Source organism: Lemur catta, chromosome 8 (genome assembly GCF_020740605.2).
Source record: "Lemur catta isolate mLemCat1 chromosome 8, mLemCat1.pri, whole genome shotgun sequence".
Classification (NCBI taxonomy): Eukaryota; Metazoa; Chordata; class Mammalia; order Primates; family Lemuridae; genus Lemur; species Lemur catta.
This window is the reverse complement of record NC_059135.1, coordinates 13,346,836-13,363,042: the sequence shown is the minus strand read 5'-3', so window position 1 is coordinate 13,363,042 and position 16,207 is coordinate 13,346,836.

Genomic DNA, 16,207 nt, shown 5'->3' with positions numbered 1-16,207 from the left:
CATTGGAATTGGAGTGAAAATGATATGTCCCCTTCCCAGTCTAGTACATAAAACCTCCCTGTCAATCTTCCAGCTCTCTCTTTTCTTTCATTCTGCAGGCTGTCCTTAGCCAAGGCCACCATGAAAACTATGTGTTGAAGGCAGCAGAGGCTCCACTAGCCTGGGTAATTCTGGGAATATCATGCATTTCCATTAATAAAATATCAAGTTATGGCACATAATTAAAAATAAAATTTTTATGTAGGATATTTTTATATATTTGATATGATTCGATATTTTCCCAAAGAACATATCATCAGTTTTCCCTGGTTCAAGATAGTAATTTTCTGGCTGGTGAGATATTTTTCACCATTCCCCACTTATATAAAAATATAGTAACCAATAAGTAGTACCTTTAATAAGTCAGGAGGCTCTCTAGCAGATCTATCCTATTCTCTGTGTCTTCAAGACCATCAGCCTAATCCAATCTATAATCATCTATTGCCTGGACAACTACAATAGTTTCTTCTCATGTCTGTTCTTGCCATCTTCCAGTGTGTCCCCAAGTTTTAGTGAGAGTGAGCTTTTCAATTTGATCATGGTTCCCATCATACTTATCAATGGCTTCCTGTGATTCTTAAGATAAAGCTCATAATATGGCAAAGTCCTGGGAGGCACTGCCTTGTCTGACCCATGTCTACCTTGGTAGCTTCATCACAGATCACTCTTACTCTCACTGTTTCTGCTGGAGCCACGTCACTTATCTCAGTTCCCGAATGCACTGTGCTTTTACCCTCGTCAGGAATTTGTATCTCAGCTCGGAAACTGTTTCCTTAGGGAAGCCTTGGTTGATCCCAAGATTAAGTTTCCATCACTTTACATTACAGCATTGTGTTACTTTCCTTCACTGAATGTTTCTTACTTTGAACATTTTAAAACATTTGATTACTTTATTTAATTTTTAACCAGGTATTACATCCATGTGGCTTAAAAATTATTTTAAAAATACAGGGAAATAAATTTACAACATTAATAGTGAACCCCAATGTAAATTATGGACTTTGAGTAACACTGATGTGTCAATGTAGGTTCATTGGTTGTAACGTATATGCCTCTCTGATGCAAAATGTTGATAGTTGAGGGGCTTGAGCATGTGTGGGATCAGTGGGCATATGGGAACTCTGTACTTTCCACTAAATTTTGCTATGAACCTAAAACTTTTCTAAAAAAATAAAGTTTTTTAAAAACTATGGTAAAACATCTTCTTCCTGTTCCTCTCTCTATCTGCTTTTTTGTCAGTCCACATACCACTGCCAAAGACACACACCCCCATTCCTGAAAAGCTGCATGGAGAGTTGTGACCATAGGTAGAAGAAAACCGCTGATGCATGGATGGACCGGGAGACCATTATCCTAAATGAAATAGATGGGAGAGGGGAGGGAATGAGGGATGAAAATTGCCTATTGGGTACAATGCACACTATTCAGGTGATGAGTACACTAAAAGCCTAGACTTTACTGCTATGGAATACGTCCACGTAACAAAACTGCGCTTGTATCCCCTAAATCTGTAAAAATAAAAAATGAAGAAGAAAACCCCTGCTAAACCACAGCCCAAAGAGGAGGGATCAGCTATGTCTCCTTCAACCCTCTGATCTGCTGCTGGTGACTCTCAGTGACTTGAACTCCTTGGGAAACCAGGAGCAAGAGCATTCGGGTTGCAGTCATAGAAGTAGACATTCAGGAGCAGAAAACAGAGTAGAGAAGCATGGAAAATGAATCAGGGAGGGGGCAGCAAATATCTTCTGTAAAGGACTAGATAGTAAATGTTTGCGGCTTTGAAGGAAATGTAGTTTCTATTGCAACCATCCAACTCTGCCATTGCAGCACAAAAGCAGCCACATGCAATAAGTAAATGAATACACGTGGCTGTGTTCCAATAAAGCTTTGTTTACAAAATCAGACAATTGATCAGATTTGACCTGCAGGCTGTAGTTTGTCAACTCCTGGATTAAAAGGACAAACAGGATATCTAGCTCATCGATAACAAAGAGTACCTCCTTAATCTTTAATGGCTGTATTATATTTCATTGTACACTTGGAATAATTTATTTATCCATAAATTTCCTATTATTTCTAATTTTCACCATCACAAACAATGTAAAGTGAGTAACTGCATACACACATCATATCATGTATGTGGAAGTAACTATAAGGTTAATTTCCAGAAGATGATTTCCTGGGACAAAGTGTATGTGCATTTGTAAGTACAAAGTTGCCTTCTAGGGAAGTGATAGTAATTAAAATCCTGAACTACAGTGTATGAGAGTGTTTTTTCCCCTAGAGTCTTACCACATGAAATATAATCGAATATTTGGATTTTTGCCATTTTGGTGAGAGAGGAAATGTATACCAGTGCAGGTTTAATTTGCATCACTTGCATAATTAGTGAGATTGAGCATCTTTTCTTATTTTTAAGAACTATTTTTATGTCTTTTCTGTAAACTGTTAATCATATACTTTGTCCATTTTTCCATTGGGTTTTTGGCCATTTTCTTCTCAATTTCTCGATTTTGGAGATATCATCCCTTTGTGATATAAGCTGTAAATAGTCTTTCTTATCATGTTATTTGCCTTCGATTCATTATGATACTTTTGACATCCAGGAACTTTTAATTTTACTTAAAAATTAAAATAATTTATTTTAAAATTAATAGAATTTACTTATATTTTCTATTATAACATCTTAATATTTTTAGTTATAGTAGTATCTTTTTTTTTAACATTTAAACATTTGATTCATTTGGAGTTTATCTTGGTGTTCAATGTGAGGCATTGATCCAGAGAACTATTCAGTTGTCCCAACACCATTTATTGGATGCTCTATCTTTTCTCCAGTGATTTGACAATCCATTTTTACCTTGTACTGAATTCTGGTATGCATTTGGGTTTATTTTTGGACTTTCTATTCTCATACATAGGTCAGTTGTCTACTTGCATATAAATGTAATCTTGTCTTAGTCAATAGTATCTTTCTTATTGTTTGATTTTGTGATTTTAAATATTCTTGTACTTTTATTACTTGATTTGTTTGCTTTACATGATATCTTTTTACACCAACTACCACAGATGAGACATAGGCAAATTTACTCTGCCTCCAATGTCTTTTTCCTGTCTCCTCCATTTTTTTAGTTGTTATAATTTCTACATTTTTCAGAGCATATAATGCTTATGTTCTTTCCTGTCATTCTATATCCCACATTTAAAAAAAAAAAACCTTAGTTCTATCATTAAATAATTTAATCTTTATCACCAGTCTTTTTACCAGTACTTTCAGTCATCTCTTATTTGGTTGATACAGGCTGAATAGTAGAGAAAGATGAACAAGCATAGGTAATGAAGCTGGAGGTATAAAATGAATATATCCAGCACCATAATTGATACAGGGATCTTGCATTCTAAACCACAGAGGGAAGAAAGCGAAAGCAGAAAGGGGCTAAAGTACATGAAGGGATAACAAATGTCAGTGTATTAGAGGTTCTGAGAAGCAGCAAGATCTTTGGAGTAGTGGAGTGAGAAAGCTGAATGGAGAGATGGCTATTGTCAGACAGGAAAGTAACTGGGATGTTTTATCTTTTATAATTTCAGAGGTGAGGAAATTTCTGAGTGATCACAGATCCAGGTCATAATCTATGGCCATGAGAATAAATGGCTGAAATGAAATTAAGGAAGAGGTCATCACTGACACAAATACAGGGAAGTGGCAGAAATTGGGGTGGGGAGAAAGCCCGTTGAGAAGGTGCTCCAGACTGATTAAGAAATGGTTGGTGGCATGTGCACCAAAGGAATAGGGTGTGTTTCACAGGAAGATGGGGAATAACTGTCTGGAAGCCATCTGGGGAAGAAGGAATTGGCCTCTTAGTCAGTTTAGGCTGCTGTAACAAGTTACCACACACAAGGTGGCCTAAATAACATTTATTTTCCATTTCTCTGGAGGCTGGAAATCCATGATCAAGGTGCCAGTAGACCTAATGTCTGGTGAGGCTCCTCTTTCTGTTTGCTGATGGCCACCCTCTTGTATTCTTACATGGCATACAGCAAAGGAAGGAAGCAAGCTCTGCATCTCTCTTCTTATAAGTGTACTAATCTCATTTATGCAGGCTTCCTTCTTATAAATGCACTAATCCCACTCCATTTAGAGATTTAATAATCCCATGAAGGTGGAGCCCTCATGATTTAATTAAATCTCCAAAGCCCCTGCTCCTAAAGCCATCACACTGGGGGTTAGAATATCAACATATGAATTTCAGGGGGACACCAACATTCAGTCCATTAATAGCCTCCTCTTCCCACTGTGGATGGTGAGAAGCCTGTTCTTTAGGAAAGCAGGCAGCTCGGGGAGTTGAGTCTTCTGGGGCAATGCCATGTTTCATTTGAGTCTAGAAGGTGAGAGGAATGCATCACAAAGTACTTAACATTGTACAATTTTGCTTTTGTTTTATTTATGAGGTGTTCCATGGCACATAGCTAAGCAGGAAAACAAAAGAAGGAAATAGGGTTAAGGGGCAGAAACAAAAAATCCCAATGGTAATAAATGTTTGGGGGAGCCTAGACCCCTGGTGAGACTTCCATCTCAGATGCTAAGGATAATCAATGAAGGTGTGTCACTTAGGAGGACTCATCATGCCTGTTTAAATTATACATTATAAGCATTTTAAGGAATATTTCTTTATTTGTCTCTAGACACAATCTTGATTTTCCTGAATATTCTATTGTCTTAAATCAGTTAAAATAAATGTCCCAAAAAATCACTCACCATATGTAATAAACCCACAAGGAGAGAAAATTTTACAGATTTTTTTCTTTAATATGTGTCTATTAAATTTTTGATTTTTAATAATACACAAATTACAAATAGTGAACTTATTCATTTATTTGCAACATTCATCACTCAGGAAGAAAATGGCAAAAGCACGATGTTTTTGGCAGCATAGTTTACTTTTTGCCCTGCCAGTGGTGTTGACAGTTAATATGCATTACATTAAATGTCAACAGCGTGTGGGAGAATTGGATCAGTGCCACCTCAGGGCAATGCTGAGGCATAGCATTAAGGAATCTTCATATAGGAAGTGCCTAGCAGAGTATCCTGAATAAGAAGTAGGGAGTTGGGTTAAGGAAGGTGAAAATGTAACTGAAGCTTGTACAATGCACACAGCAGTAAGTAAGCAGAAAATAAATATGAGGCATTGCCCTTGTCTCCAATAATAGAGTTTCTGCCTCCCTTGGGCTTCCCAGGGTGAGGACACTCAGTGTATCTTTTCAGTTGCAATGCCAGTTAGTAAATAATTAAAAGAAAGAATAAATTGTGGCTTCAACAAGCACTGCAGTACGTCTGGGAAGGAAACAGGGCAGCACGGTCTAGAAAAACCATATAAACATAAATAGGAACGTTTTTATCACTTCCTCACAAAGAGCTTAATGACTTTCAAGACCAAAAGAATCAAATTACACACTATTTGTGAAAACATAAATTGAAAACTTCATATAAAGGTTTAATGCTATTTCTTTATAATTATTATTGATGTAACCAGGGTCGTCAAAATTAACTGAGTCTTTGGCAGCACTGTCAGAGCCAGTGTAGAAAATTGCAGAGACTAAATAATAAGATGAAACAAATTCAAAAGCTGAAAGTTAGTAGAATTCTTAGGTGGGCAAAGCTTATGGTCTTTAGGATCCTTTACTTTAATGATAAATTATTTTTTAATGAAATAGATAATCCATGGTTTGGAAACCATGTTTTTCTGGTTAGATTTGTATTTATTGTAGCTATGTTTATTGTGATGAGTCTTGGCTTATATTAGTTTACAACGGGCCAAACTGTGGAGCTTTAACATAATTAATTCTGTATTCATTACTGAAAACTGGAAAAGATACATTAAATTTTTAGCAGAAACAATATTTTGCTCTGGGGTAACATCTGGAAAAAGATCATTACAAAAATTTGTGTGCTCTAACCAAAAGACATTTGTGCTTTTCTTTGGAGTTATGGCATTGAAGATACTTGACTGAAATATCATATGTTGATTATGATATTGATGAATCTGTTTCTAATGATCAATAAGATATATCTATGCCTTGACTATTAGTTTGTTTCACATCATACAGTTTACAAATACTGAGTGTTAGTTGTACTATCCCATATACTTTATCTTTGTAGGCTTTCTACACTGAAAAGTTAGAATTGACTTTGGAGATGGATACCATACTACCAAATATGGATAAAATTCCCATACAGCACATGCTGTAAGATTTTTTGAACTGCTCTTTTTTAAATAATGAAATTTCATTAGACACACCTGTTATTGGAAACTATGGGGATTATTTTGGTGTGATGTTTTGGTCAGGTTGTTAAGAGAACTGAGATTGCCACAGTTAGGTTCAATGGAAGCAGATAGTTTGGGGTAAAAAAAAGAAAAGAAACATTCATTGGGCATCAGAACATGAGAAGGGAAGGGGAGGAGGCAGAACTGGGCAGAGAATGAAGCTGAACAGCAATGCAAGTCTGGCAACGTCTTGACGAGCTGACAGGGAGCTCTGGAGCAAGCATTGACCATCAGGCCATCCTACATTGGGCCAGATGCAGGTGGCTTTGGGAAAAGCATGACCTTGGGCAAAGAAGTCTCTGAAGTTGAGGCAGAGCCTGAAGGAGCTAACAGCTGGAGGCTGTCTGCTGAGCACCCTCCCTACAGTGGGTAGTGAGTCTTGGAGGAGGATCTGAAACTGGGTGGTGTATTTCTCTGCCAACCACAAGCCTAAATGGACTGTGGATTGCCTCCAACTTCCTTTATCTGATGCTGTACTATTTGTGCATATGTCATATTAATTTGTTTCCAGTGGATAGATGTGTACTATTAACAAGTTGATTGATGGTAGGAACTGGACAGAGCTTTTTATTTTTGAGATTTAGAACAAAGGGATTGAGAATGAATCAGGAATCTGGGCTAACAGGTGAAGAAACAATTGGAAAAGCATTCGTAAACAGGTTGCTAATTTTGGGGGCTCAACAGAAGACAAGTCTAATATGGAATTAGGTGAGATAGATGTGAATTGGGTTCCAAAAATATATCCAAAACGATGTTACATTTTAAAAGTACCTATTCAGTCCAAGAGTCTAGATATAATCCTATGTACTTACATCTTCTTTACGTTAAAAAAAGGTTTGCAAAGTACCATCAAAAGAAAAGACTAAAAATGTAAAAATAAAATGTATTCCTTCTATGATGACTTATTGGGTGACTGGGTGGATACAGTGCTGTCCCAAAATAAGAGTTAGTGATGAGAACTTTGTCCCCAAGAGCACCTCTACCAGAGAGAGAGCACACACTCTCAGATGACAACATGGTTTACAGACAGCTCTGGCTATATGTCATAAAAATGAATGTCTCACTGAGAGTAAATTATGATAATTCCATAGCATTGCATAAGAATGAACTAAAGTTTATTGTTTATAAAGCCCTTATTGTATGCCAGATGCTGGGCTTAGTGTTTTACATATCATCAGTTTATCTCAGACTTCTTTAGCCTGAGTTTTTTCCTGCAATAGAATATGGCCAAAATGAAACCATAGTGTCCATTATGGAAAGAACTTGCATCAGAGAAGGCAGTTGTAAAAGAATGTGCTGTAGCCTGATTGATCAGAGTTCATCAGGACTTGATTATTCATAGGACCTAGTGCATACTGCAAAGAAAAGACCAGATTTCAGGGATAAGAGCACTGGCCATGCTGTCCCTGTTCAGTTCAGATAGTCCTTCTTCTGCTACATCTTGGCTTCCCTGAAACTACAGTGTACTTTGGGGCCCTAGGGACTTTTCAGTTAAATTATTTATTTATTCAAATGTTTATTGACTATCTCACAGGTAAATTTTTTAAAAACCCAAGATATTCAATATGTGATATTTTCCTTTACCCTAAAGCTATGCCAAATTCCAAAGAGATATACAGGGAACCCCCTGAAGTGATCCCAGCATCCCCTTCCCCTCCCTCTGGTAACTGAGCAACCCCCCCGCAACACACACACACACACACACACACACACACACACACACACACTCTTTTTCTTTGTGGTAGCGATTCTATGTGTCTCAGGTGGAGATAAGAACTACCATAAGAAACTTATTTTGGGGTAGAAATAATTTACTAGTGATGGATGAAGAGCACAGGAATGGCTATTAACCAGCAACTTCTCCAAGGCTTGGGAATGCAGAAATTTAAGAGATCCCAACTACAATTCTGCCAGTTTTGCTGGAGCAATCTTAAAAGATTCCTCATGTGCAATGAGCCTGTTTGAGAGATGGCAAGCATGAGAGCCATGACTCCGTGGACTGAGTTATGCTTGAAGGAAAATATTTCTCTTAGTTTTTCAGTTACATGAACCAATGAAGTTCGTTGCTTTGCTTTATCTAGTTTGAGCTATCTTTCCATTTTTCTGTCACTTGTAACAAAATGAGCCCTGACCATTGCATAGACATTTCCTTGAAAGGGACATGGAGGTTGTAATATTGTCCTAAGTACCTACTCATGTGCTAAGCATAAAACTAGACACTACCATTTTATTAATTGATAGGTATTCTTCATTTGTGAGGAAAAAGAAGAAAGCAAAAATAGGTTATGTGATTTGCCTCATATCCTGCTATAAGTTACAGATTCAGGACCAAACTCAAATTTGACACCATATCTATTGTATCATGTTTTCTTCTTCCAAATATTTACATCTATACCTATATCTGTCTAGATTAACTACGCAAATAATGTAAGAATAATTTAAGCAATAGTGAAAGCTGTTGCTATGAATGGGACTAAAACAGATAAACAGATTGATGTGAAGAGAAAGTGGAGTCAGAAAGGAACTTCAAAAGAGACCCAAAGCTGTCCAGAGTCCTGATGTCTGGCCAGACATCTCTGCCTGTAAGCAAGTTCCCATCTTCCCTGCACTACAACCTTACTCACTCGGACCCATCTACTTCTCTGCTCTACCTCTTCCAGTGAAAACTGTGAACTCTGTTAGGCTCCCTCTTCCAGTGAAAACTGTGAACTCTGTTAGGCTCCAAATGAATGATTTGGAGTCATTGCCTTACTTCAATTTTCAGCAGTTCTACTGACAAGTCATATAACTTTGAATGAGTCACATAACATCTCTAAGACTCAATTTTCTTATCTACAAAAGGGGGATAAACTAGAGTTGCAGTAACTGGAACATAGAACTCAAAAATATATTAGCTCCCTTATCTCCTTCCTTTTCTTACTTATGGCACTGTGAGCCAAAAAGAACTTGAAAAAACTGTTTATCAGCAGAATTCCTTTTGAAGTGGGATTTTCTATGACAAGATTTTACTTATCTGCATCTTCAGGCCCATACTGGAAGTTTCTATGTTCATTTACAAAAGCTTTGTCTTCATGGGGTAAAGACTTGGGCAGCTTTCTGTATAGTTTGAGCTCTAGCATTTCAAAGATATACTGTAAAAAAGGAAATATTCCATCCCAACTGAATGAAACTGATTTTGAATAGCAAATGGCAAATCTCTTTTCCTATCCTGTCTCCTACTTGGTAATGCTTTTATCTACAAAAATAGGATCAAAGCAAATTGGACTATTTCTGATAATATATTTTCTTTTCTTCCACTAAAAATGGCAGCACTTGGCAGCTGAGATAAATGGGTAGAATATTCCCTCTGATTTAAACCACAAATATAGTCAGGTAGAGAATGTAGATGATAATTTTAGCTTTCATAATATATATTCAAATCAGACATGAACTTGACAATGTGATTTGCACTTTTCACATTTTACATAAAGTAGCTAAATGCAAGTCCCAGTTTCTATATAGCTGAGGAGAAAAGCATATCCTGACACAGCACAAAATACGTGGAGTAAATATGTACTTTTTCTCCTGCTTACTAGTTTATTTTTTCTTTAAAATCCCTCATTTTCCTCCCATTTGTTTCTTTAGCAGGAAGATAATTTATGTTCTTCAAGGAGTTGCCCATCAATCCTAAAAACAGCTGCTGTTTTTTAAACTCTTCTTATCATCTTGGTTTCTTAACAATGTCTCTTTGGCTTAAGATTTTACTACAGAATGAATAAAATTAGTACAACAGAAGCCATCCAAGTTACCTTGTTAACCTCATTGAGGGCTGCATTTTCAGGATGTCATTATTATGTATGTACTTAGACAATTAAAAATTCCACATTCCCTCATGATTATACCTTTTAAAAGTCTCCATATACTATGGTAAACAATAATTTCTGGGTGTTTTTGAAAATTTACTTGGTCTACAATTTTTTTAAGAAGCAATAAAGTACAGTATAAAGAAATTGGAAGTGAGTGGGCCTTAAAGTTAAGGAATTTGAACCCAGGTTCTATAACTTAATTTGCTGGCTGAGTTCAAGCAAATTACTTAAAATTTCTAAGCCTCAGCTTCAAAATATATATTGGGATAATATTAAAGATAAAATTAACTGAAAATGCATAAGAACTATGGCAGAAACCATTAGTTGACACAATGCCCTTCCCAATCCTCTTCTCTCCAGCCACCTCTCACCTTTCAGGGGGTTGTACATGGAAGTCTCCTGGGAAGGGCTTTCTTTCACAATTAAAATGACAAACAAAGCTTTTGGTCCTATCTCTTTCCTCCCATTTGGGAAGAAGATACGATGCCCAGGAGTGGTGCAGCCATTTTGGAGCCATGAGTATAAAACAACCTACTATAAAGATGGCACAGAAGGAAATTAGAAGGAAGCTGTTTCCTAGATGATATTCTTGAACAGCTAGAGCCAACCTAGCCTAGTTATCTTAAGACTTCTTATTTTGTGCAATTAATAGGCCCTTATCTAATAAATTAAGTTTCCTGCTATTCAAAGTTGTAGCATTCCTGTGTGATACAAGAGTCAAACATGGCCCCTAGGCTATAGTAAGGAAGTTCAAATAAAATTAATCACCTTCTCCTTTCCACGGTGAGTAAAGGCCATTTAAAGGATGAGGCACAATCTCAGCATACATTTTGAAAAAAGAATACTAGTATAAAAACAATAGGCATAACATTCACTTTCTTGGGAATGGTATCACCATTCAACCTGGTATATATTCTAGAATCTTAGAAAAAGTCCTGACTCTTCCTTCTCCGTGTGTCTCTTATCCAATCCAAGTCCTAGAGACCTTATCTCTAAATACCTGACACATCACTGACTTCTCCCCACCAGCTTCCCCATCATCACCCTCGTCCACTATGCTTCACCTGGACGATCTCATTCTCACATTCTCACAAGTGAATCTCTGCACATGCTGTTCCTTCTGTCTAGATGTTCTCTCCTCTAACTCTTATTTATCTTTTAGATCTTAGCTGTGTCATTACATGCTCAGAAAATATTTCCCCACCCTCCCTGCTCTGATTATCTCTCTTTCACATCTCACTATATCCCTCTTTTTAGCATGTATCATCAAACATTTTACATTTATATGGAAGTCTTAAATTAATGTTTGTCTTCCCACTACTATATAAGTATTAATGCCAGGAGATCTGAGCTTGTTGTTTTATTCCATCTTCCATCATTATATACCTATGTCAAACCCAGCACAGAGCACTTAATAAATGCTCAATATTCACCTAATTATTAGTAACACTTATTGAGTACTTACTGTGTATGAAGCATATTTATTAGAGCTTTTATGCATCAACTCAGTTTAGTAGTCACAGAAATCCTATTACTTGCCACACTTTACAGATGAGGAACTGAGGCACAGAGAAGTTGAGGAATTTGCTTGAGGTCACACAGGTTGTGAACCAGGATTTGAGTCAGGCAGTTTATCTTCAGAGACTGTGCCCTTAACCATGACCCAAAGTTGAATGGAAGAATGAATCTTGCCACCTACTGGGCAGTGATAATCACTTTGGTTTCACAGATCTGATGGTCAACAAGAAGTAAATAGAAGCTACTTTGTAAAGCTATTTTTCTGGATTCAGTGGATAAGATGGAGACTGAAGGCACCCAATCGATATTTTCAGGCTCTGTATAGCCCAATACTCGCTGGTGTGTAGCTATCGATATAAACATATATTTATGTATATTTATTTTCCTTATAAAAAAAGTCAATGCTTTATGTAACTATTGGTTCTCCTCCTCAGTTTGCTTGACCCTCTTTTTACCTCATGTGAGAAAGCACGTGAATCTTACTAGATTACTTCTTTATCGTGCCATGTTGAATAATGCTATATTGGTTTTTTTTACTTTGAAACCAAAATTATTTTGAAAGAGTGAAGAAAACACCATCTGTGACAACTGAAATCATATTAAAATTTTTTTCTATTCTGAAAGCACATCAATGTTATATAAAGAAGGAAAAAATGATTAGTCCTAGGCTGAGCATGACTGTGCCAAATAAGTATGCTAATTCTGTTGGCTTGGTTAGAAAACCCTGAAATCACAGATTTATGCAGGGATTTGCAAATGACAAACTATTTGTGTACATCCGTATCTTTATAATTCAATGACTAGTACATTTAAGATGCGATTGTGTTCTACAGAAGAAACAAGAATGGAGAAAGGAAGAGTCAGTGAAACGATGGAGAGAGGGTTGGAGGCAAATATTGAGTCTGTCTTTGATTTGAAATTAGCTGAATTTTTGGATGAGTCTATAATGAGGAATAATTAATGTTGTAGTAATAATTGAAATGTATCTAGCACATTATAATTTTCAAAGCACTGTCACATTATTAATCTTAGGTAATCCTCTCAACAATTCTAAAAGCTTGATGATATGGTTATTCCCACTTTATTAATAAAAAAACCGAAGCTCAAATAAGTCAAGGAAAAGAGGTGGCAGTGGCTTGAAGACATAATAGTGTGCTGTGCAACCTCCCCCCCGCCAAGGAGGTGGGTACACTTCCCTTTCACCTTGAGCCAAGTGAGAGAGAGTACTTCCAGAGAACTGCTCAGAGAGTTTGACATTGAGTTTGGGGGACACAGGTAACAGTGTTTCCACCTTGGATGGGAGAAATCTAAAGGCACAAGGCTAGTTGGAGATGGCAGAGCAAAGAGGGAGAAGGCTGCACGGGGGCTGAGATGTACTTCTACTGAATGAGGACCAGAGATGCGTTATTCCCTCCACCAGATACAGACTCCTATAATAGAGCCTGCCTAGGGTCATCCAAAATTGAATTTCTCCAAAGAAGATAACCTGGAAGGGTGTGACTCCAACAAAATCTTGAGTTTGCTGGAAGTCCTGGAGGATAAGGGAGAAGTTGAAAGTAGCCAGCCAGAAAAGACATTGAGAGAACAACAACCAGAGGTCCCTAGTTAAAGTGCCCACATTGTCAGTGAGTGCAGGGAATGAAGGCACAGCAAGCACTGAGAAAAGGAGCCAGAGAGGTCCTGCCCTGCTAAAACCCTCTTTAAAGTATTAGACAGTTTCATCCTTGACCAATGCAATATAACCCACAATTTACTCCTGGTTGATGTCAACAATGGAGGGTGACCATTGTAATCCCCAACCCATCTTGGAAATATTAAATTTACTCGTGAGCAACAAAGAAAATCTTCCAATGAGCAAGTCAGGACGGTTCAATGAAAAGTGGACTCTACCACTAATTGTTCATATAATCGAAGGCAGTTAACTTGGCCTTATACTATCTGTGAAATGAGTATTTTGAGAAAAAAAATATTCTCTAAGATCTCCTCCCACTCTAAGCATAGAATTTGGTGAGAAACCTGAGGATTTAAGATTTCACATTGCCCAAACTGCTGCCCTCACCCGGGCGGTGGAGGGGTAGGGATTTACTAAGTTAGATAAACAAGTATTTAAAGAAAATAAACCGAGCTTAAATATTTTAGTAGCACCAGCATATGTACAAAATGGTTATCCCAATTGAATATTCTATTGGGCAAATTCTAGTTATAGTGAAACAAAAGAAATAAACCAATTTTCTTTCTGAGATTCTATAATGTAACATTTGTATCAATTCTGATTAGTCTCTCTCTTAAAGACCAAGTAACATTTCAAAGTGTTTTATTTTTCCCAATTTCTATGCAGTAAAATCTGTCCTTATATTGCTGAAATGTGTTTGACTTTCTTCAAATTGAATTGAAAATGAGATATTAAGGTAAACTAATTTTTGAACCTTTTCCAAAGTGAGAGGAAAGTATGTCCTCTTATTTGATGAAGACTATCAGGAAAGAGAAAGGCATAGGTACTAAAACAATGTATATTTCTAAGATTGATGGAAACTTGCAACATCATTGAGGAATAAGTACTGATATTTTTCCATCTCTTTTATGAAAAAAAGAGAGTTTAATGATCAGAGAGTTTGACTTTCTCAAGATCAAACAATGACTTTACATCAAAGCTTGGGCTAGAACTCAGATTTGGGCTCCTCCATCATATTTCAGTTTCTTTGCCGTCTGCTCCTTTGATAGATGCTGGCATATCTTGTTGTCAGCTGAATTTCTTCCTTCTAGGGGGCACAGCGGGAAGCACTCTGTCAATAGCACCAGGTCTCCTCGAAAATCAATTGAGGCTCCGGGCTCCCAGCTAAAATAGTGTTCTTGTGTCAAACCACATGAAACAAGCACTTTTTAAAAATAAATGTGAACTCTACCTTTTGCAGCAGCAAGGACTATTCAAGATACCAAATGAAAACAGCAAATTCTCTTGGGAAAGAGAAGCGAAGTTGGCATTCTCTTCAAAAACAAAATTGGGCTATTTCACTGAATAGAACATCAGATGTGAAAAGGCAATCTGGTCTGCATTGAACGTCATCGTGTGGGTCACTGTCCTCTCACAACCTTTGTCTTTTAGGTTTTGAGATGTGTGTTTGCAGCAGAGGTGGAAATGAGGATGGGAGAAAGTAGATTGCTACTCCCCTTACTTGGCACCTACCTGGCCAAGCTCCCAGCTCTGCCTTACCTCCCTCTCCTCTTTGTCACATTGGTGTCTCCCTCCATCCCTCCCTTCCTTCCTTCCTCCTTTCCTTCCTTCCCATCCAGTGGTAATCACGATCCCTGAGCAGTGGCAGATTTTTCTTGGGTGCTCAGCTACTCTTTCCACTTTGCTCCCTCTTTCCTCTCCTCTCATTCTCCTTCCTTAAAACCACTTTTCTCCTTTCCCTAAAGCCCCTGCCTCATGGGCTTCCCTCACTTCCCTGCCACAGGAGCAAGAGCCTTTTATCAAGGCAAAAACAAAGAACCCTGGTGGTGGTGATGTTATGTGTGCCAAATACTCTGAGCAGAAAATGAGCCAACGTGGGCAACAGGTGTGGCTCCTTAACCAGAAGCACTCCTGGCTCCAAGGCCCGGGGCACCCTGCAGCGAAGATGACTGTGAAATCTTTAAAGGCAAGAACCTTAGAATCTTGGAGACCAACTTGTCAAACTGTCACATTTAAGAGATGAAAACACTCAGACACAGAGAAGTTAAATGCCAAGTGAAGGCAGAGCCATGAATGAATCAGAATCTCCTGACTCCCAGGCCGTTGCTCTTTTGCACATCAAACTGCCAAGTCTGGTTGTATTGTAAGGGTTCAAGGTGGGAATACAGCATGGATAGGAAAGTATTTTAATGGCACAAGGGAGGAAATACGGCATCCTAGATTGCAGGATTGGGTGCATTTGTCTGTGGACCTGCCATTCATAGCAATTTATTGCAAAGAGTAACTTTCTGATATTCCTTTTCATTAGGTTACTCCAAATGCAATCCCATCTATGGGGCAATTTCATTTTCAAGAAATACCTTGTGGTTTTCATTATGTTCAGATTCATAAACATTGTCTACCAAGAAACAATATTTGTTTCCTTTTCTTAAGAAACTGCTTTCTGGAGGTTTCTCCCTGATGATCTTAAGATCCCCTCCCACATTCCACATATATTAAATATTTTTCTATGGTTCCTTTTATTTTGCCATTTAATCTCCTTTGCCAGCTGTTTTTGTTTTGTTTTTGTTTCTGTTTTGGGGTTTTTTAAAAACACGAACAGGTATTTCAGTCTTTTGGCTAAATTGTAACTTTTGAAACTGTATATATTTGATTCGAAGCTTCTCTGCCCCTTTGAGGGGCTCTGGGGGGAGATACAGTGCTCCAAAGGCCACTGCATCGTGTAACTGTGCTGTGAGATCTGGCACAGTGTCCCAGAGCCTGCCCCCAGACCAACTCCTCAAGAATGTGGATAGGCAGAATCGAGACAG